General features: G+C 38.8%; 1 protein-coding gene across 3 annotated transcripts in view; it reads right to left on the bottom strand.

The window, feature by feature from the left end:
* ncoa1 (nuclear receptor coactivator 1) overlaps positions 1–2,349 on the bottom strand; it is a 153,968-nt gene extending 151,619 nt beyond the window's left edge. For 2 of the 3 annotated variants that reach the window (XM_039748462.1, XM_039748464.1), the window contains exon 1: positions 2,045–2,349. The gene's annotated coding sequence lies outside the window, so the exon portion shown is untranslated. Of the gene's footprint in view, positions 1–1,607; positions 1,799–2,044 lie in introns of those variants that run through there. The other variant, XM_039748463.1, reaches the window with a different exon arrangement.
* Between the last annotated feature and the right edge of the window lie 20,179 nt (positions 2,350–22,528).

Genomic DNA, 22,528 nt, shown 5'->3' with positions numbered 1-22,528 from the left:
ACCGCAATCACAATCACAGCATTGCAGAATATGTACAGGATGTCGCTACCCTCAAAAGGGGTGCACTCTCCTATGGAAAAAGAACCTGCTCTGTCTTTATTTACATAGATCCTCTTTGCTGCAAAACCAGTCCAACCAGTCACTGACATAGACCCCCGGAGCACTCATGGCAATACACCACCTTAATATTCACTCCCTGAGTAACCGGGCATAAAAGTTCTTTGGTATGGCGAAAGTCAATATCCAGTTGGTTTTGCTGATGTTAAGTTTCAAATATTTCTTTTTGAAACAAGAAACAAAGTCCTCCACCTGTGTCCTATACTCAGTCTCATTCCCTTTGCCAATACACTCCATTAGTGCAGAATCATCAGATAATTTCTGCAACCAGTGACTATAGGCAAACATTTCCACGCGTAAGCGATTACTCTTTAACCGGCCAGATTCACACGACCTACTGGATCAATTATTTTTCATTCATAATAAAAACAAATTAGAACACGTTATATGGCCCTCCCCCTCCAGTAAACGAACGCAGGGGAATGCCCAAGGGGTCACATGTACGAGCACCTCCAATTCAAAGCGCACTTCACCACCACGATCCTCAATCTCGGTCTTTGGGCAACGCCCACTTTCCTACTGGAAATCCTTCGTTGCAGACACTGGACACATGCTTACGTAACCCGTCGGATAAGTTACTACAGTTTGCATGGCGCTAGACTGCATGTCAATCACAAGCGCGCGCTCGTCATCTCCACCTATCTACAGCCAGCCCCACTCCACCCCTTCGTAGCCACGCCCCACGTCGTTGCTTTGTCATCTGATCGCGCGCTGCAGGCAGGCTGGCCTCAGATCTGGAAGCCAGTCGGGTTACTTCGCTGCAAATCAAGTGAAGTTACGCCCTCTCTAAAAGCTGCGAAGAGTGCACGCTTTTTTTTCCCCCGAATGTTTGAGCTGACTGAGCGTTTTCACCCGGGGCTCACTGCGTCAATATTTTGTAAGCGTTTTGCTTTTCGTTCTGAATTTACTTTACGCAGCCTAAGAGAAACTTCATGTATTTTAAAACCTGGCATTTTTTGTCACATGGTGATTTCTTTCCTCTAAAATTAGAGCACCGATGGAGTGAGGAAAGGCAATACAGTACTTCGAAACAAGCCCCGAAATGCATCCTTATTTAGTGCACTGCAGATGAATACAATTTCAAGCCTATACGAAATACGTTGAGGAAACGACAAGCCTTACTAAAATGCCTGGAATGTACTGGAATAAAATTCCCAGCGGTGAATTAATAACAGTCGAATATCCAGATCACGCCAAATTAATTTCAGTTCGTTTTAATTAAAAGGAAATTACAAAATCGTAATGCCTCTCGCTGAAAAGTGACATTCGTATATAAATATGAATTTTGAAAGTCACAAATGAATGGTGATGCGCAGCAGCCTTAACGCTTCCTGCACAGTCACTGTTTCAGTAAAACAGGTGAAACAAACAAGTTGCAATCGAAACTGCCAACATAACAAGCATATTGGGACCACGTCTAGTCGCAAACGTGCTTCAAGTACATTTCTCCCTTTCAGTTTCCAAAGCACGCACAGAGATGGCTCACTCACCCTTTTGCTCAGCCCCACACGTGTTCATATCTTGAACGTAGCTGCAGAAATTTTTATCGTCATACGATTTTCTGCCGTGAATGATGTCTACTTGCTAAACTTGCAGCATCGTGCCATGTTGAAATGTCTGACAAGCAATACAATGTGCCTTAGAAAGCCTTCGATGCTTCGCGGGTTCTTCTTGAGGGGGAAAAACATTTAAGACACAAGTTCAACACACCTGCCGCGTGAAAACAGAATAGATGCGACTGCAGTGCATGCTAAATTGAAAACTAACAGCAAATCCAGCAGTTCCACATAGCAGTTTAGGCTTTCTGATTACCACCAGCTCTTAAGAGATCCCTCCCCCTACGATTTCTCCGCAGTCATTTGCGCATTTTCATCCGATCAGTAAGTGACAGTTTTTCGCTGCATAATGCACATGAAAATTCACTCACCAGATGCCCTCCGTCAGAGCCAGGCTTTTGTCGGAGGTGTTACCAATACAACTTCACTTCTGTAGAGATGACAGTTCGTCTCCCGAGTGTCGCTCCACAAGCATGTATAAGAAAAATGACAATCCGCTTGCAACATATGCTTCGCTGTCAAGAGGCGTGCTCGTTCTAACACTCCTCACGCACTAAAGAAAAGTCAACCCAGAAAATTACTAATGCAAAACAAATCTAATATTTTCAAAAATACTTCTACAATGATTTTCGTTCGTCCGCCATTTTCATCCTCCGCACAAACAACAAACACAAACAACGCGGGGACGCGCACGCAGACGCGTCCACGCACGCGCGCTCTAAGTCCAAAGTTGGCATTTCCGGCTCCCGAGTACGACCTACATTTTTGATGTGCCAAAATGTGAGAGGCGTGCATTGAGATTTGCTTGCCTACTCGAATGTTTGCTTTCATTTTTTAGATCGTGTGGCACTGAACTGCAGCAGTTCCCAATTTTTTAAACATATTTATTACAGGAAGTATACTTTTTCCTTACAGTTAGAATTTTACACTACACTGAGTTAGCGTATGATAAGCAGCAAAAAAATGATTACGTATATATGTAAATGCAGTGTAATTAAACACTTTCTTTAGCAACTAAAATGAAAATAGTGTTTAGTCTTATTTATTTTTGGCTACGCAGTATCCTTTTATTCCACTTTTTAATATGCACATAACTAGTTCTGTGTGTTGGAAAGTGAAAGAACAGTTATAGAGCTTTTTTTGAATTACTTTAACAATTCATTATGAATTTTGCCCAGTATAATGTAGTTGTAGGAGCTGAACTTGTTTTGTACAATAAACAACAGCGAGAAATGCTGTAGAGTTTAGAAAATGTGTAACTTGCACAATTAATTTGTATTTCTCATATACAGTGCACTATGCTGGTTTTTCCACTTGTACCTGGAAATAGAAGAACTAAGTAAAGGCCATTCCTTTACTTTTTCCTTTAAAAATCCTGGAACTTCTTTTGAAATATTATAGGCTGTCTGGCCACTGGGCTGTACAGGGCTGTATTGACAATATGGTCACTGTTTAATGCAATTTAAGCTGAAGTTATTATGTAAGCATCTTAACTGTAGTTTTAATATGGCTTTCATTGACTAATGTGGGCACTTTTTAACAGAGCTTTTCAAGTCAGTTTTTTGCTTTGAGCAGTACTCAGCTTTTTGCACAAAATAAAGTTTCAAGTGTATTTAGATTAAAGAGAACCTAGAGCAAGTGTAAGGAATGATGCAACAACTGGAAGAATTTGCAACACAATAATTGATGCTGTATCCACCATTTTGGATTACGAAGGCAAATATGTATCATTTACATTTAATATAAATAATGTAAAGGTAAGATTTCCTTTACTATTCTTGCATACATTGGAAAAATGTCTAGATATGGAGTGTAGATGTGCTGTTTGTGGAAAAAAGGTCTACTAGGTTTAAAAGATGCTCATCCAATTCAATAAATGTTTTTGCGTTTTATACAAATTAGACTATCAAGAAGACTTGACTGAGGTTCAAGAGAGGTCATAATTTTGAAAAGTCAGTACATGTTAAGCAAAAGAAGAACAGTTACAGAAGTAAATGTGCATGGGACTAAAGAGCAGTAATCAGCTCTTTTACAACTGGTGCTTTAGAGTTGGTTTTCTTCCACTGGGTTAGGGAAATGTAATAATGAGAATCTCAGTCCCTTCACCAATGTGGCTGTAACAGAATAAAAAAAAACTATACATTTTGCACTTGAATATTAGGTGACAAAATGTACATGACATTATGTGACATGTTAATGAGACATTCAGAATATTGGGGTGAAACTTTGCCTCAATGATTATGGACATCATGATGCAAAGCTGAAAATTAAAATACCTCATTATGCAGCAGGACTGCACAATGGTTTAATTAGCACCTCTGTCTCATGGATCCAGCGTTTTAGATTTAAATCCTATATGCAGTCAATGTCCATTTGGCCTATTCATTTGTACGTTTTTTTTGTGTCAATATAGATTTTTTTCCAGGTACTCTGGCTTTCCTCCTACATCCTCAAAGATGTGCATTTTAGTTTAAATTGCATTTTTAAATTGGCAGTGAGTATGCATCAGTGGACCATGTGATAGACTGGTGTTTTTGTTTACCACTTTATAGTCAGTGTTGCTGGGATAGGCTATAGCTTCCACAACTAAGAATTGTAACTTATACATGTATGTTTTTATGTATTGTAAAAGAACAGAAGAGAAACACATTTTATAAATTCCTTCTTACTTTAAATGCTCTGTGTGGTTAAGGTTTCAATAAATGCTTAATCTACCATAGGGCAGCAATGCATCTATGCACCAGGACTTTCATAGTGACACCTGACTTAAGTCACCTGTCTTGAAATTCCTTTCATCATAAGACCCAATGGGCTATTGCAAATAAGCTGAACACAATATTCCAGTTTAGGAATGGGGTGAAAGCCTACAGACATATAAATATTATATCTAGAGCAGGAGCTGGCAAAAATGGATGTCAGCCAGTAGTGTATTTTGAATGTTTTGTTGTAGTTAGATGGAAAAGACACCCTTCCTGATTAAAAGGAATTAAATCCTGTTTGGTAAAGCTCAATTCTGCTGTGGAGTTTTGTTTATTTACTTAATTTGTATTTTGTCTATTACTCTTCCTCTGCTTGTGTGTGGCTTTACATGTTGCCTCCTTTTGAAGAAAATGTGATTGTGTAAGTTGTCTGTAACCAAGTCATTAAAATGTTGCCTGTAAGAACAAGTGATATACAGCATGTAGTGGTGAAAAACTACACTGCATGTAAAGGTGTGTGTTCTTCAGTATATTTGTATTAATGGATATTTGACCTTCATTTTAGCTATACTGATAGATAAAGACTGTTTCATTTATCAAGTAACATTTAATGGTGTTGTCTGTAATAATTTTTTAACAAAAAAGTCAGAAATCCAACTGGTAGCTGTGGAAAAACAAGTACACTCTTTCATTAAAAAGTTAATGTTGCCCCCTTTGACAGTAGGTTTTTTTACTGTAATTGTCTTTAAGTCTTTTTTATCCACTTGGAACGATTTTTGCTCACTCGTCTTTATAAAACACCTTCAGCTGAGTGATGTTTGAGGTCTTTCTTGCATGTAGTGCTCACTTCAAGCTCTCCCACAGCATTTATGTAAAGATAAGAGTGACTCTTTAACTTGGCTATTCCATAAACCTCAACTGTACAATAAATATATATATACAGAGTATTTTGCAATAGTTTCCAGATTTTTCCTGCAGTGCCAAATTGCATGCACATTTGCTAACATAATATTTAATTCAATATTTATTAAATATATAAATATACATTTGTAAGGATAAGTTAATTATAGAAAATGTCCATAAAGTCTAAAGAAAGGAGTAATTTAAATATTTAAACTGGTACAGTCAGTGCTATGTTAAGACATCATAAAATACAGTTCTTTTTGTCTAACTTTCCACCAACTTTGTATGGTGCCTTTTGCCTTTCCCTCAGCTAGATTTGTTCATGCTGTGGGAAACTACATGTACTGTAATTATGTAAAGATTTTAGATAGATAGATAGATAGATAGATAGATAGATAGATAGATAGATAGATAGATAGATAGATAGATAGATAGATAGATAGATAGATAGCCAATATTTATTTTATTTGTCCTCAAGGTGAAACTAAGACTTATAGAATTTATAGAAGATCAGGAAAATAAAAAATTTTATTGCTGCCAAGATAAGTAAACCTCTCAACAAGGATGACATTCTCTGCAGACAGCCACACTCACAAGCCCAGACACTCAGGCTTCTTGCCACTTGAGAGCCCTGATCAGAGCCTCCATTGACTCCGTGAAGATCACATAATCGTTGGCAAAGTCAAGATCAGTGAATCTTTCTTTACCAAAAGATGCACCACAACTGCTGGACCCCACAATTCTGCCCAACACCCAGTCTATGTAAGCATTAAACAGAGTAGGAACAAGAACACTCCCCTGACAAACACCAGAATCAAATGGGAAAAATGCAGAGGTTCTGCATCCACTCTACACAGCACTTACAGTACCAGTGTACAGTCCGGCCATGATATCAAGTAACTTTGGGGGATCCTTCGAAGTCTCCAGATGTCCCATAGGGCAGCTCGATCATCTGAGTCGAACGCTATATGAAAACTGACAAAGGGTGCAAAGAAACTCTGACAGTATTTGTGTTTGCGCTCCATGAAAACCCTCAGTGCCAGGATGTGGTCTATGGTAGACTTCTTAAGAGTAAAACCAGACTGCTCCAGTTGCTGGTAGGTGAATAAATGATCACAGATCCTACTGAGGATGACTCTAGCAAGGACCTTACCCAGCACCAAGATCAGTATTATCCCCCTGTAGTTGCCACAATCCAGGCGATCACCCTTCCCTTTTCAGATAGGGATGACAAGTCTTGTTTACCAGTCAGTTAGGATGACACCTGTCTCCAAAATGGAAACAAAGATTGCTTGCAATGTAACAAGGAGAGCCTTACCACCAGCCTGGTGAACTTCGCTCCGGATATCACAGATCCCAGCTGCCTTCCATACCCTCAGCTGGTTCACCTCCTGTGCAATCTCAGTGAGACTGGGTGGTTCACAGCTAATTGGAGGATCAGCCTCAAGAACCATAGACTCAGAAATGTCCAACATCTTAGCCAGAGGATCAGCTTTAATCAGCTGCTAAAAGTAGCCAGCCCAGCAGGTCACAATTCCAATGTCATCTGTAAGAACCATTCCATCATCTGCCCTGCCCTGCCCATCTATCTATCTAATCTATGAAATTAATGTATAAAAACAACTTCCCAAAATTCTGCATAACAGTGCAGATCATGCCAACTAATCCAGCTGATAATTAAAAATGTTGGAGCTCTTGTAAATGCCAATCCTTTGTCTAGGGATAAATGGAAAGTCTCAGTCCCTGACTTCTTCAGACCCAAAGAATAGTGTGAGATTAGGAAATGCCTCATAGCCCCCGTGAAGAAAAGTGTAGCTGATTAAATCCATCAAATGCATGCATGGGCATTGGGTGTAAAGTTTTTTCTGGCTATTTCAGGATTTGAGGCACATCATCAATGAGGTGTGAGAAGGATGAACCAGACAAAAATTCAGAAGGTCCAAGAAAAAGAAAGAAGTGAAAATTAAGGTGTTTGGCTAGGCTTTATTTAGCTGAAGGAGGAAGGGAAAACAAGGCCAGGTTAGAGCACATAAAAGAAAAGAAAAAGGATAGAAAAGCCTTCGCCCCAACAGTCTGCTTGGAAGTCTTTAGCTAATTAGGCAAGTACATTTTATTTCTGTTGTTTTAAAGAGATAATTTAGTAATTTTCACTTATGGTGTTCTGTTAAGGATGTGTTCAGGTTTTTTAAGGAAAGTTAAAATCAGTTCCAACTTTTTAAACAAAATATATATAAGCACTAGCAGTTGCTACATTTTCAGATAAAGTGCAATTCAATGATCACCAATAATATGTAGTGAAATTATACATAGTGTAAAGAGGAAACATGAAAACTGGATTAAGACTGTTTGTGTTGTAATTTCTGATTCAGACTATGTGAATGAAGGAGAAAAAGGAATAGCTCACATCTATCTAAATTGGATCAGGAGAAAAGCACACAATACTAAATGCAAAAATTGTAATGAACTCTGATAAACTTACTGAGTTCATATGCACATAATACTAAAAGCCAGTAAACCAATAATGATAACGAAAAAGACGAGGTTCAGTCTAGCTCTCCTTCAAGGACTGGCAGGAGATAGGGAGAGGAATTGCAAAATCTGTACCCAGCAGCATCTCTGAACAGGAACAAGAGAAATAAATGGAAGAATGAGTAAGGGAAAGGCCCACCATGGGCAAAACCAAAACCAGCTCAGCAAGTATATCATCTATAAAATCCTGAAAGAATTGAGCTGACATATAAATACAATCTAAAATTGGCATGAATAAAAATAAGATGTATTATAAACTACAAATACTAGAGACCCAGTTCTAAAAGAATAACATTTGATAACAAATGCAAAATTAAGGGATAGGATGTAAGGCTGCCAGGTCTCCAATTCCCCACAATCCTGAAATGGATAAGTGTGATTAGAACATGGATAAATGTAGTTTTGATATAATCATACTAGATAAATTGGCCATTTTGAATCTAGAGCTAAAGGGCAGTTACATATAATGTACAGTATATATAGTAATATATATACTATAATATAAAAATAATAGGCTTGAGCTATTACAAAGATTAACTTTTCAAATTTAATGAAGTATGAATACATACTAGGAGCTGGTAAAGAACTGAAATATTAGGAAAATGTTAGGAGTAATATAAACAGTGGATTAACTTAATGGATTGTTATTTTTACTGAATGAGATGGTCTATTAAAATATAAAAATAAATGTTATTTCAAGCAGAAAAAGGAAAGAAATGAAATGTATGGAAGAAATTAAACCTTTCAAAACCCAGAAAAAAATAATTAAAAAGTAATTAAAGTTTAGAAATTAAGGAATGAGGAATGTGGTTGAACATATTTGCTAAGTTAAAAACTGTATATAAAAATAAAAAAGGTTGGTTGGAAAAAGACTAAGGGAAATGAAACATTCTTCCACACATGTATTGTCACACTCATTCGACACAGATCAGAGAGGGCTGAAGACTTTCTTGGCAACCTTGACATGAGGTAGTAACCAACCCTGATGAGACCCCAATGAAAACAAAAAATGAACCTATGTTTTTACTAAAAAAAATAAATTGTCAAAAAAAGTAATAGTAACACATTTAAAAGGCCAAGAAAGTAGACAATAATAAATAAAGTAAAATTGTACTATATTTATACCAATGTTACTAAGGAAATAAATGTGAAAAGCCAAAATAATTTCTAAAGAAAATTTAAATTAAAGTGAGGAAAATCCAAATAAAAAACTAAGGAGTAAAATAACCAAATCACAAATAAAAGAAGCTTTAAGAAAATGTTAAGCAACAATTTGCAAAAAAGAATAAGCCCGCCAGCAAAGTTTTCTATTAGCTTCGGAAATCTCATTAAATAAGACATAATAAAAGTTTTAATAGAAATTGCACAAGAAAATCTCAGAATTATCTGAAAATAGACAAATAAATGTACAAAAAAAGACAATGTCAGGAAAGTAAAAGGCTGAAGATCTTGCTCTGCTAGATACATCTAGGGCAGTAAGAAGCCACTAAGAAAGGGCATTTCAATATATCAATATTTAGGGGTAACCCTCCTCCCACAATAGAAAAACTAAATACCCCCAAATGTCAAAAATGCTTTGACAGATTTGACTGAAATGTGGTGACATTATAAAGTATCAAGTATGAGGGTGTCAGTAAATTGCAAGGTGAATACACACACACACCACCAGGGCCAAATTAGCCGACTCTGGACTGTGGGAGGAAACCAGAGTAGAGACACCAGGAGAACATGCAAACTCCACACAGTGAGCACCTTATTACCTGCATGTGCTAATCATATCAATACTCTTATTAATGAGCTCAACAACGTTCCCTTGAAATTTCTGTCTTCCATATCTGAAATAATTACCTTGTAAAAGTGAACTTTTAGAAAATGTCCAGTAATATGCGTTTGTGTGTGTGTGTACTTATGATACATAGAATTCTCAGCAACCTAATTAGTGAACAGGTCAAAACAATCAATTTGAAGGAAATTATTACCAGATTCAAAAAGATGAAATCAAGAAAAACAAGCAGTTTTGAATTTCAAGCACCTGTATTTTTATAATCGAAAAGAACTTTATACACATTAATTGAATTTTAAAACTAGTATTATCTTTGTAAAACAAAGTTACTAAACAATTAACAGTTTTATTAATTTATTATATTTATATATTTATCTGTGTTTGCACATTTTGTAAATAAAATGTACATTAATTTATCTAATATCTATGGTAAAATGCTAGTTTTCTTTGACATCATTTACCAAGAAATGTGAAATTCATCAAAACAAATATGTCTCTGTAATCCATAGAAAATGCAGATGTAAGTGTGAGTCTACGTATCAGTTCATAATCCAATTAACATATGTAGAATGTTATATAGGCAATATTATGCAATCAAACGGCCTGGAAAAGAGCAGAAGGATTCTGGAAATAAGTGAATGACCAATGTTGAAAATGTCAGTCAGGCAGTCATTTCCCAACCCACTATATCCTAACTACAGGGTTATGGGAGTCTCCTGGAGCCAATCCCAGCCAACACAGGGTGCAAGGCAGGAACAAATCCTGGGCAGGGCGCCAGCCCACCGCAGGGTACACACACACACACCCACACAACAAGCATACACTAGGGACAATTTAGGATTGCCAATGCACCTAACCTGCATGTCTTTGGACTGTGGGAGGAAACCAGAGCACCTGAAGGAAACCCACACAGACATGGGGAGAACTTGCAAACTCCAGCCGGGAAGCAAACCCAGGTCTCCTTACTGTGAGGCAGCAGCACTACCACTGTGCCACCGTACCACCCATGTTGAAAATGTGAACATTACAATTCAAACTAAAATGCGTTATCTAGTCAATGGAATACTGACTGAATTTCTCTATGTTGCTAGGGAGATAAGTTACATCATCTTGATTAATGTTTATTTAATTCAGGAACGGAAATGATTCACTCACTACTAACATTCTAATTAATGACTCATTCTGACCCCAGAATGCAGTTGACTTAATCAAGGGAACATCAGAACAAACAAACTTCAATCAGCATGTTGGATTTGTGGACACAACAAGCTGGACTTGCTCTGTTTGAATATCTGTGCCTTAAAATGTAAACCTGCAGTACAATTGAGCAGATCTGACCATTTCTTACATTCCCCTACAGCAGCAGCTCTCTTGTTCAAGTCAGGAGTTCTTATCTTCTTATGTTTAGACGGGGTGTTTTTTGTTATAATATTATATATTTATATATTGTAGAAGACCAGCCTGGCTACAGACAGACACTAAGACACAATGTCCGAAAACACACCACGTTTTATTTTTTCTTGGCACAGCACAATGCACACAGTGCACAAACCCCACAATAATGTTCGCTCCTTTTCTCTCAGTCCTCTCTCTTTCCTGCCGCCTCCAATCCTCTCCTGCAAGCTCTGTCCTCTGCCTCCTGTCTCCGACTCCCCGAATGGAGTGAGGCGGCCTCTTTTATACCACACCTGGTAGTGCTCCAAGTGTTCCTCGATCAAGTTCTGGGAGCACTTCCAGGTGTGGCGGAAGTGCTGCAGACCACAGTTCCAGAACTGTCCGGTGGTAGCCACTGGCCCCCGCAGGGTTGTGCTTCTAAGCTCCAGTCCCATGGCCACGATGTAAACCAGGATGTTGCCCTATCGCGTCCCGGGGGAGGTACTGCTGGTGATATGTCCACTTCTCAAAAGGGCATCCTGACTATCACTATATACTGTATATACTGTATATATATTTCTTGAGCTTCTGTAAAGTGTTAACTTCCCATTTTGGACAATTAAAATCTATCTATCTATCTATCTATCTATCTATCTATCTATCTATCTATCTATCTATCTATCTATCTATCTATCTAAGCAAAACAACAGTAATCCTGCATTTCTGAAACTCTTATGTCATAGATCGGATCATACAATGGCAGCGGTCATTTACAGTGTCAAAATGCTAGACCTGGCCCTGATGATTAATAATTATTTGACTGATGGCTTTTACCCAAAGTAACTTGCAACATTTGAGATACAAGTGGTTGTATTTCTTGTGCTTTTCCAATTGGAGCACAGGGAGGTGAAGTGACTTAATCATGGTCACAACAGTTAGTGTATTGAAAACAAGGTGAAGTGAACTGGCCAGATGGCAGATTGCCAGTGCAGAAAGGCTGGCACAGGACTGTGACAGGACACAGAATGGCTGAGAGACAGAGAGGACCTGTACTGGCAGTGAGGACCTGAACAGAATTTATAATGGATTTATAGTTTTTGTTAGTGTTTTCTTCTAATGTTAAGCACAAACAAAGTGAATTAAGAAATTTTAAATGTGTGTGTTCTAAGACACCTGCCATACCTAATTGATGACATTATATGCAGAATTGGGTGAATATCTGTGTGGAACGTGAAAGAAAGAATAAACAGAGGAATAAAATATAAAAACCGTATATAAGTTGGCACATGCACCATGCAGCTGTCATGCTGGGTCTAATTCTATCACATACTTGGAAGAGAACAAAAAGATTAGTCAACTGAGAATATTTTTCAGATGACACTAAAAAATATGATTTTATGAAGGAAAAAAGGTAGAAAAATTGCAGAAATATAAGTAAGGAAACTAAGGTAAGACTAAATTTTCAGTATTTCAGTATTTTCAGTGCATTTCAGTACCTCACAAGAAAACTAGCTACATACACCAAAGTGCAAAGTAAAGTAAAATTGTAATGCTTTAAAAAAATCTTCTTTTACACTATGCTAAATATGAGTCATAATATTTAATTTGTGTGGTTATTGTGTTTATTTCAGTGTGGCTTGATTTTAGAATTTTTGTATAATGGCTTTTAACTTTTTTTGTAAAAGTAACTTTTATTTACACATTACAAATTGCAATTGTGGGCTCAGAGCTCAAATAGGAAAGCCAACATTTCAGTAATCAACATGTTCTGTAACTGAAATCTCAAGCAGGTACAAATGACCTCATTAGGACATTGATATATACAGTATAAGGAAGTTTTCCAAGATTGTTGAATTTGGAACTAAATAAAATTCTGGGATGTATACAAAGATTGTCTGGAATTCTGGGAAAATAAGCAAAAAATTGTTAAAGTATGCTATTGCTTATCAGAATTTAGAAAATATAGAATATATATTCTTATAAGAATATATGAAATGGGGGCTTTAGACTTTAAGATTAACATGTTTTATTTTTAGCTAAAAGTAACGTAATGAAAAGTCAACAAGACCATGGGAGCTTGTCAGCTGTTCCAAATTTTTGACTGAAGCAATATCTTACAGAAGGCAGTCAGTAAAACAATATGAATTCAAAGGATTTTTAAAGTATTTCAAGAGACAGAAATGACTGCTAGAGAGAAAATATCCTGGTGAGATTTTGCCCATCCACTCCAAAGCATATCATAATATCATACTTAGCTTAAGAAAATAAAGACTATAACAACCAAAGTTTCAGCCACCTGATATGAAGCTTGCTGTGTGACCATGACTTGAATCATTCAGGTTGTATATTTTCATATGACATTTACACCTGGTTTCTCCTTCAAATAAACATGTTATAGTTGAAATTGAGTATGGGTATTAATTTGCTGAAATTGTCCTGACATTACGCAATGATTAATATGATTGTTAATGAAATTAACTGTGTCCATTTGGGTTATGTTGTTTTAGGGGTAGCAATTAGCCCTTTGGTTCTGTTAAATTGTGTAACCCTTTCAAAGGTAGCCACCAGGATACAATAACCCGAAAGGAGTAGCACTTGGCTTTTGGCAGCAATCCCTTGGCCCCTGTAAAGGTGTTGCTTTGTTTTGAAGCTAAGATCACCAACCTAGGCCAGCAAGAGTGAAAGGGAAAGTCTACAGGGCAGGAGTGATATATGGATTGGAGACGGTGGCACTAAGCAGAAAGCATGAGACAGAGCTGGAGGTGAAAGAGTTAAAGATGGACAGGATTAGAAATGAGTACATTAGAGGGTCAGCTCAAGTTGGACAGTTGGGAGACAAAGTCAGAGAGGCGAGATTGCGTTGGTTTGGACATGTGCAGAGGAGAGATACTGGGTATATTGGGAGAAGGATGCTAAGGATAGAGATGCCAGGAAAAAGGAAAAGAGGAAGGCCTAAGAGAAGGTTTATGGATGTGGTGAGAGAGGACATGCAGGTGATGGGTGTGACAGAGCAAGATGCAGAAGACAGGACAATATGGAAGAAGATGATCTGCTGAGACAACCCTTAACGGGAGTAGCCAAAAGAAGAAGAAGAAGAGATATGAGTGATGTGGGGTAGACATGTAAATCAAGGCTAATAATTTAGGCATTAACAATATAAAATGAACCTTAAAGGTTAAAGTACCTCTTTGTGGACACTTATACACCACAACACAATAAATTGTATTTATTTTGAGTAAAACCTAAGACATCATAAGATCTGCTTAATCTTGTGTTAGCATTACTATCTTAAAGTGCTTAGGCTCCAGTCTAGAAAGCAGGAATTATTTTCTCAGTGTTGTCCTAAGGTTCTTCTTTGGACTCTCCCAACAAGAGAATGTTCCAAGTGACTAGCAACTTCTCTAAGGTGATTCACTCCTAAGTTGCCTGTTGCTACTAAAGTGGGCTGCAGCTCCTTATGATCTTGAAGGTGTTTAGGAAAATGATGGAATTACAGAACTTAAAGTGGCAGCAATGATTCCTTTCAATGTGTCTGGATTGAACTGTTATAGTTCAGTGAGGACTCTCTCCCTGGTCATCTCTGGTTTTATTTTTCCTTTTGTTTTTTTTTTTTGTTGATTACCTTTGATTATCTTATATATAAACGTCTACCCGTGGAAGTGTGTGTGTCTGTCCAGCCCGGAAGTGAGAGGTGGAGTCGGGGTAAGGGGTCCACCTCCGAGGAAACATAAAACTCACTTAGCTGCTAATAACAAAAGCGGGGCCACCACATCAGCAAAACGAAACTTGAGAAGAAAGACAAAGTCGCTTAGCCGCTAACATCGGCAAAATGGTATCCCTATTACTTTTCCTCCCACCGCTAATGCACAAGCTATGCAAGCACGTCGGGCAAAACAAATCCTCCTAGGAGAGAAACGCCTAGAGTAGTTTCTTTCAATTACCTGACGTCTCTACATTTCAATTTTTTTATCTGATGATTTCAATAGTTTCTATGACCCCAAGCTTTTTACAGCACGGGCTTACACAGCTAGTGTTTCTTTATTAATGTATTTGTTAACTCCTGTTGTTATTTTTATATAATGTGCTTTAGTTTTCAAATTATTGTGTCATTTTTATGTATTTTTTTCTTTCAGTTATCATACTTGTCTTTTAGATTTTGACCACCATTGGCCTCTGTAAAGGCCTCAGATGCCACTGGAGCATGGGCACCTGCACATGTTGTTAGGTTTATGTTGGATATCTCTTGAAGATCTTGCTAGTTTTGCTTTAGTGTTAATTATCTCTTTTTATTAACTTCTCTGATTTACCCTAATTTGGTAGGGCTCATACCCGCATATAAATCCATTATCTAGTGGCTTCCAGTCACCACCAGGACCATGCAGGAATGGATAACGGAGGCTGAGGAGGCTCTGAACTATCACTAGCAGAGGAAGGAGATAAATAGAGAGCAAGTAAACTGAACCAGATGTGCAACATGTTTGACTCATTGTTGTCAGTATAGCCCTCCTCCAACACTGCTATCCTCTGTGCACAAGCTGAGGAGTTTCCGGAATTCCAACTGCCATCTGTACTCTGCACGATCTTTCTTTACAATGACATCACACCTGTGGTCTCCAACCCCCTTCGACTCACTTTGTGCCTCTGTTGATCAAGTGAGGAGAAAAGTTGGAAAATTCTGCATCAGCAAAGCTTTAGGGCCAGATGGAATCAGCACCAGGATGCTGAAAGCATGTGCCAGCCAGCTCCACAGTGTCCTTCAGAACCCATTCACCCTTTTCGTAAAATTTACAGAAGGTTCCCCAACTGTGGAAAACATCCCATATGGTCCCAATGCCAAAGAAATGGCATTCTAGTGATTCCAAAGACTTCTTGCCAGTTGGTCTTACTTCATATATCATGAAGACCTTCGAGAGGCTAGTCTTAAAACAGCTACTACCCCTAGTTTCAGAACATCTGGATCCTCTGTGGTTTGCCCTTTAGACACATATAGGTGTGGAGGAAGTTCTGATCTACATGCTCCACAGAGCCTACTCCTACTTGGATAAAGCCAGTACCATAGTCAGGATAATGTTCTTTGATTTTTTCATTGCCTTTAACACCATTCTGCCTCATTGACTAGGGAAAAAGCTTAAGGCTTTTAATCCTGATGCCCCCACAGTCTCCTAGATCACGGACAGCCTGAACAACAAACAGCAGTTTGTGTGGCTGAGGGCACGTGTGTCAGAAATTGTGGTGTGTAATACTGGAGCACCTTAGGAAATTGTCCTGTCTCTCTTCCTGTTTACCCTCCACACAACAAATGTCCAGTACAATACCAACACTTGCCATCTACAGAAATTTTCAAATGAGTCCTCCATTATAGGCTGAATTAATAATGTAGATGAGTCAGAGTACAAGAAGGTTGTGGAGGAATGCATTTTGTAGTGCAGGGAAAACAACTCAACATCAGCAAGGCAATATAGCTGGTGGTGGATGTCTTGCGTGCCAAGGAGCCTGTGGGACTGTTCACCATTCAGGGTGAGGACGTGAAAGTGGTACCGGGAGTTTCACATAAACAACAACCTGGACTGATCTGACAACGCAGTGGCACTGTACAAGAAAAGCCAGAATACACTGTATTTCCCAAGGAGACTCTGGCCTTTTGATGTATGCAGCAAGCTGTTGGAAATGTTTTGTCAGTCCATTGTAGCCAGTGTGGTGTTCTATATTGCAGTTTCCCGGGGAAGCAACTTGAGCTGAATAGAAGCACAATGCCTGAACAAACTTATCAGAAAAGCCTGCTCAATCACAAGGCAAAGCTTGGATACACTGGAAGCTGTTGTGGAAAAGAGGATGGAGGAATAATTGGATGCCATCATGAAATCCAGGCCTTTAATGACCTCTTGGGCACAGCCATCAGCAGTGTGTCTGTTTGCGGAGAGAGTGTCGACCTTGGCAGTGACATACATATCTCTGGTGACTCTTCCTATGAAGTCAGTAGATGGATTGGGAGAACATGGGGGTCATGAGGTCACTGGAAAGGGGTGTGTGGTGCTCTCGATAGCTATGCAAAAGGACGAAGGTCCAAGTCTTTAGAGTCCTGGTGCTTCCTGTCTTGCTATATGGTTGTGAGACATGGACGCTATCCAGTGACCTGAGATGAAGACTGGACTCCTCTGGTATTGTGTTTCCCCGGAAAATCCTTGAGTACTGCTGGTTTGACTTTGTGTCAAATGAGCGGTTGGTCATGGAGTCCCGAATGAGGCACATTACCTGCATTATGAGGGAGCATCAGTTAATAATAATAATAATATATTTTATGTAATAGGCTCCTTTCTTATCACACAAGGTCACCTTACAATAAAGTTAATCAACAATTAATAAAATAAAAACAAGAAAATGATAAATCACAAACCAATAATTAGCAAAAAAACAAATATGACAGGCAGTAACAGTGTAGAATTCACAATTGATATGCCAGCTTGAAAAGATAAGTTTTGAGGTTAAACTGTGGTATTAAATCAAGCTGACGATTATGAGAGGAAAGAGAATTCCAGAGTTGAGGAGCACTATGAGAGAATGCTCGAGCTCCAATAGCACAGAGTTTGATGTGTGGTACAGAAAGTAGAGCTGCAGATGAAGATCTGAGTAAGCGAGAGTGAGTGTAAATCTGGAGGAGATCAGTGAGGTAGGGAGGAGCAAGGTTGTGGAGAGCTTTAAATGTTAAGAGCAGTATTTTGTATTGTATTCTGTAATTAACAGGGAGCCAGTGAAATTGAGAGAGAATAGGTGTAATATGTTCAGTGGATTTAGAACAGGTTATTATCCTGGCAGCAGAATTTTGATTAAGTTGTAAGCGATGAATAAGTTTTTGTAGAATGGCAGATAGAATATCCATCCATACATTTTCCAACCCACTGAATCCGAACACAGGGTCATGGGGGTCTGCTGGAGCCAATCCCAGCCAACACAGGGCACAAGGCAGGAACCAATCCCAGGCAGGGTGCCAACCCACCGCAAGACACACACAAACACACCCACACACCAAGCACACACCAGGGCCAATTTAGAATCACCAATCCACCTAGCCTGCATGTCTTTGGACTTTGGGAGGTAACCGGAGCGCCCGGAGGAAACCCACGCAGACACGGGGAGAACATGCAAACTCCACGCAGGGAGGACCCGGGAAGCGAACCCAGGTCTCCATACTGCGAGGCAGCAGCGCTACCGTGCTGCCCCAGATAGAATAGCGTTACAGTAATCTATACGTGAGGTGACTAGGGCATTAACCAATACTTCAGTACTGTGCTGGGTAAGAACAGGGCGAAGTCTAGAAATATTTCAGAGATGGAAGAAGGCAGTCTGAGAAATGGGAAATAAGAGAGAGTACTGTCAAGAATAACGCCCAGGCTCTTAACTTGGGAAGAGATGTTTGTGTTAATATTGTTGATTAAAACAGAAGAATGGTTAACCTTAGCAAGTGTAGATTTAGAGCCAATGAGGAGGACCTCAGTTTTATTGCTGTTTAGTTGGAGAAAATTATGAGTCATCCATTTCTTTATGTCTTGGAGACATGCCATAAGGGCATCTGGAGGGAAAACAGAAGTGGATTTAGTGGATAGATATAGTTGTGTGTCATCAGCATAGCAATGAAACTTAATACCATGGTGCCGGAAGATATTACCTATTGGGAAGATATAAATGAGAAAAAGAAGCGGCCCCAAAACAGAACCCTGCGGAACTCCCTGAGTGACGACTGCGTTCTGAGATTTAAAGCCCTTTATTTGAACAAATTGCTTCCTATCAGTGAGGTAGGAAGAAAACCACTGGAGGACAAAGTCACAGACTCCAAAACTAGCTTGACATTTCAAAAGTACTGTATCTGATGAGATATGATGTCAAATGCAGAGCTGAGGTCAAGAAGCACAAAAATTGATAAAAGTCTCGTGTCAGCTGCCCAGAGAAGATCATTTGTGATTTTTTTTTTATTATTAATTTTATTGCAATCTATACAAAGCAATCAAGTTTTTACAAAAAGAAAAATTGAGTTAAGAACAGATCGATCCCCACCCCTGAGAGAGAGAGCAAGCCAAACGGCGTAAAATTTAAGGCTATTAAACATACCTAAATTAATAAATTCTCTGTGCTTCATGACCTTATTTTAAAATGTTACTGATTAGATCCTGCCATGTTTTGAAAAAAGTCTGTACGGATCCTCTAACCGAGTATTTGATTTTTTCCAATTTCAAATAATATAACACATCAGTTTCCCACTGACTTAAAAGAGGAGAGTTTGGATTCTTTCAGTTTATCAGAATAAGTCTGCGTGCCAAGAGTGTAGTGAATGCAATCACAATTTGTTTGTCTTTCTCCACTTTAAACCCATCTGGAAGAACCCCAAACACAGCTGTTAATGGGTTAGGAGGGATTGTGAGTCCAAGGCTGTCTGAAAGGTAATTAAAAATTTTGTTCCAGAATGATGTTAATTTGGTGCAGGCCCAGAACATGTGACCCAGTGAGGCTGGGACTTGGTTGCAACGTTTGCAGGTTGGATCATGCCCTGGAAACACTTTGGAGAGTTTTAGTCGAGACAGATGTGCTCGATATATAATTTTGAGTTGTATAATTGTATGCTTTGCGCATATGGAGCTCGAGTGAATTCTCTGCATTGCTACTTTCCACTCCTTTTCTGATATATTAATTGAGAGATCTTTTTCCCAGTGTCCTCTTGGATATTTGAAAGGGAAGGATTGTAAAATGATTTTATATATTGTAGAGATGGAGTCTAAGTCCTTGAGATTGAGCAATATTTTTCCAGTATAGATGAGGGTGCAAGATGAGGAAAATCTGGAAGGTTCTGTTTAACAAAGTTCCTGATTTGAAGATAGTGAAAGAAATGTGTAGCTGGAATGTCAATCATTTGTGATTTTGACCAGGGCAGTTTCTGTGCTGTGTTTAGGGCGAAACCCAGATTGAAACTGTTCAAAAAGGTTATTTTTCAAAAGGTGGGACTGGAGTTGGATGGCAACTATCTTTTCAAGAATTTTGGATATAAATGTAACATTTGAAGTAGGCTGATAATTTTTAAGGATATTTTGGTCTAAACCAGGTTTTTTCAGAATTGGAGTAACTGAGGCTGTTTTTAGTGAGAGGGGGGCCGTGCCTGTAGTAAGGGAAGAGTTAACTATAGTAGTTATCATGGGGGAAATATGTGACAGACAAGACTTAACAAAGCTTGTAGGTATTGGATCTAATTGGCATATGGAAGAATTTGATTTTTCTAAAAACTCCAAGATATTATTTTCAGCTGGTAGACTGAAATCTGAGAATAGGGTGGTTGGTAAGGGGACATGGGTGATAGTGGAGAGTATGTCATTTTCTACAGAAATAGAGGAGGCAAGTTGCTGGTGGATTTTTTCAGTTTTTGAGTTGAAGAAATCCAAAAAAGTACAGCAGTATTTAACAGAGAGGTTATAGTGAGTGGCACTTTCTGATGGTGTAATTAGCCTTTTCATTGTAGAAAAAAGAGCTCTAGTATTATTCCCTCCTGTATTGATAATGTTAGAATAATATACAGCTTTGACAGCTGAGAGAGCATTTTTGTATTTCAACATGTGATCTGAGTACATTTCCTTGTGTACAACAAGACCCGTCTTTTTAGCTAGGCACTCCAACTGTCGGCCCGAGGCTGTGAGCTGACGGAGTTTAGATGTAAACCAGGGAGCAGTGCGAATAAATCAGACAGTCTGCGTTTTTAAGGGGGCTAGTGTATCAAAGGCAGAGGACAGAGCAGCATTGTAATGGTCTGTTAATTCCGGTGGTATGATAGTGGAAGGAGAAACAGACTGGGATTGCAATAAATGTATATAGGTCTCTGGGTTTACATGCTTGACATTACGAAATGAAATTACACACGGAACCTTTGATTTACTGAGAGGTAAGCTAACATCAAATGTGATCATTCTGTGATCTGAGATAGGTAATTCAGTAGGAATAAGATTGTGAGGCGTGATACCAGAGCACCAAATTAAGTCTAAAATATGACCCTTGTTATGAGTCGGAAAGTTGACATTTTGAATTAAATTAAAACAGTCAAGAATTTCATTAAAATCATTTGTCAGTGCATCAGTTGGCACATCAACGTGTATGTTAAAATCACCCATGAGGATGACATTAGCAGACACTGCACACAAAGTTGTTAAAACAGTAGAAAGTACAGCAATAAAAACACTTGATAGTTTAGGAGGTCTATATAAAACAGCAATTATAATAGGTGAAGGTCCGCAGAGTTTGCCAGCTAACAGTTCAAAGGATGGATACGCTGGAAGAGGTATTAGTGACAGTATAGACAGTCTTTACAGTATATTATTGCAAGACCCCCCGGAGAACGGGATTTGGAGATGCAGACAACCTCTGGAGGGAGCACTTGATATAGATGGAAATAATCACCGGGTTGTTGCCAGGCCTCCGTAAGACATAAACAGTCCATCTTAGTATCTATGATAACATCACCAATCAGTAGAGCTTTGTTAGAGATCGAGTATTAAATAATCCAAACTTCAAAGCGTCTATTGACGTATGCTCCGGTGATTTTACCAAAGGAATTAACACGTTGTGATTAGCACATTGCTCAGAAGTACTTGGGCATGTGCGTCCCTCAGACCAAATTGAAGGAATAGACCTGCTGCCACTCCTGCTGAGGCAAAAACAACGAGAAGTGCTTCGGTGAACGAACTTTGGTTGTCGGAGAATGCCGCGGTGCAGCAAGAGATCAGCAGGCACTTCATAGTTAGTTCGAAGTCGATACAATTCATCTGGTGAATATTTTAGTTTTGAAGATGTGACTGCATTAGATAGCAAAGTAGACATAATAATCTATGACATCCAATTGAGGCAGTTACGGCACTACAACCATGTGGTGATTCCCCAAGGGTGTTCCAGCTCGTGGGATCCTCATTGTTGGGGTCCTGAGTAACTGGACCAGGCCAAGGGGTTGCCAATGTAACACCTGGCTGCTGCAGATAGAGGGTCATTTCTGGAGGGTGGGACTGCAGCGCGTGTCTGCCTGGGAGGTTGCCAACCGGGATCCCGAGCTGTTTCGTCATGTGGTGGGTGCGGCAACACGCTGTACCAGTGCATGCTCCCCATTTTGACTTGACTTGACTTGACTTGATTTGACGAAAAATCCCCTCCATCCCCTTCAGGATATGCTTTCTTAGAGCACATTTGGCTACAGACTCATCATGGTGTGCTAAAAAGCACCTCTGGGGGTTTTTCTGCCCACTGCATTCAGGTAATTTAGTGTTTTCTCCCAATGTTATCATTAGGTTCATTTTAAAATATCTGCATAATATACTTTTATTGATTGATTGATTAATTGATAGGTTAGCTATATTATTTGTCCTGTCAATATGTATCCTTGTATTTCATGTTTCTGCTTCTCTATGCATCTGAATTTCCCCATGGGATTAATAAAGTTTATCTAATCTAAATTTTCTTTAAGGTTTTGTTCACGGATAAATAGATTTTTGAGTCACCTCTTTATGGCAAACTTTTGTATTCTGCCTTTTTGAATATTTTGTTTAGCA

The sequence above is a fragment of the Polypterus senegalus genome, chromosome 3, assembly GCF_016835505.1.
Source record: "Polypterus senegalus isolate Bchr_013 chromosome 3, ASM1683550v1, whole genome shotgun sequence".
Classification (NCBI taxonomy): Eukaryota; Metazoa; Chordata; class Cladistia; order Polypteriformes; family Polypteridae; genus Polypterus; species Polypterus senegalus.
Note: the sequence above shows the minus strand (reverse complement) of the source record. Positions and strands in the feature narration are given on the sequence as shown.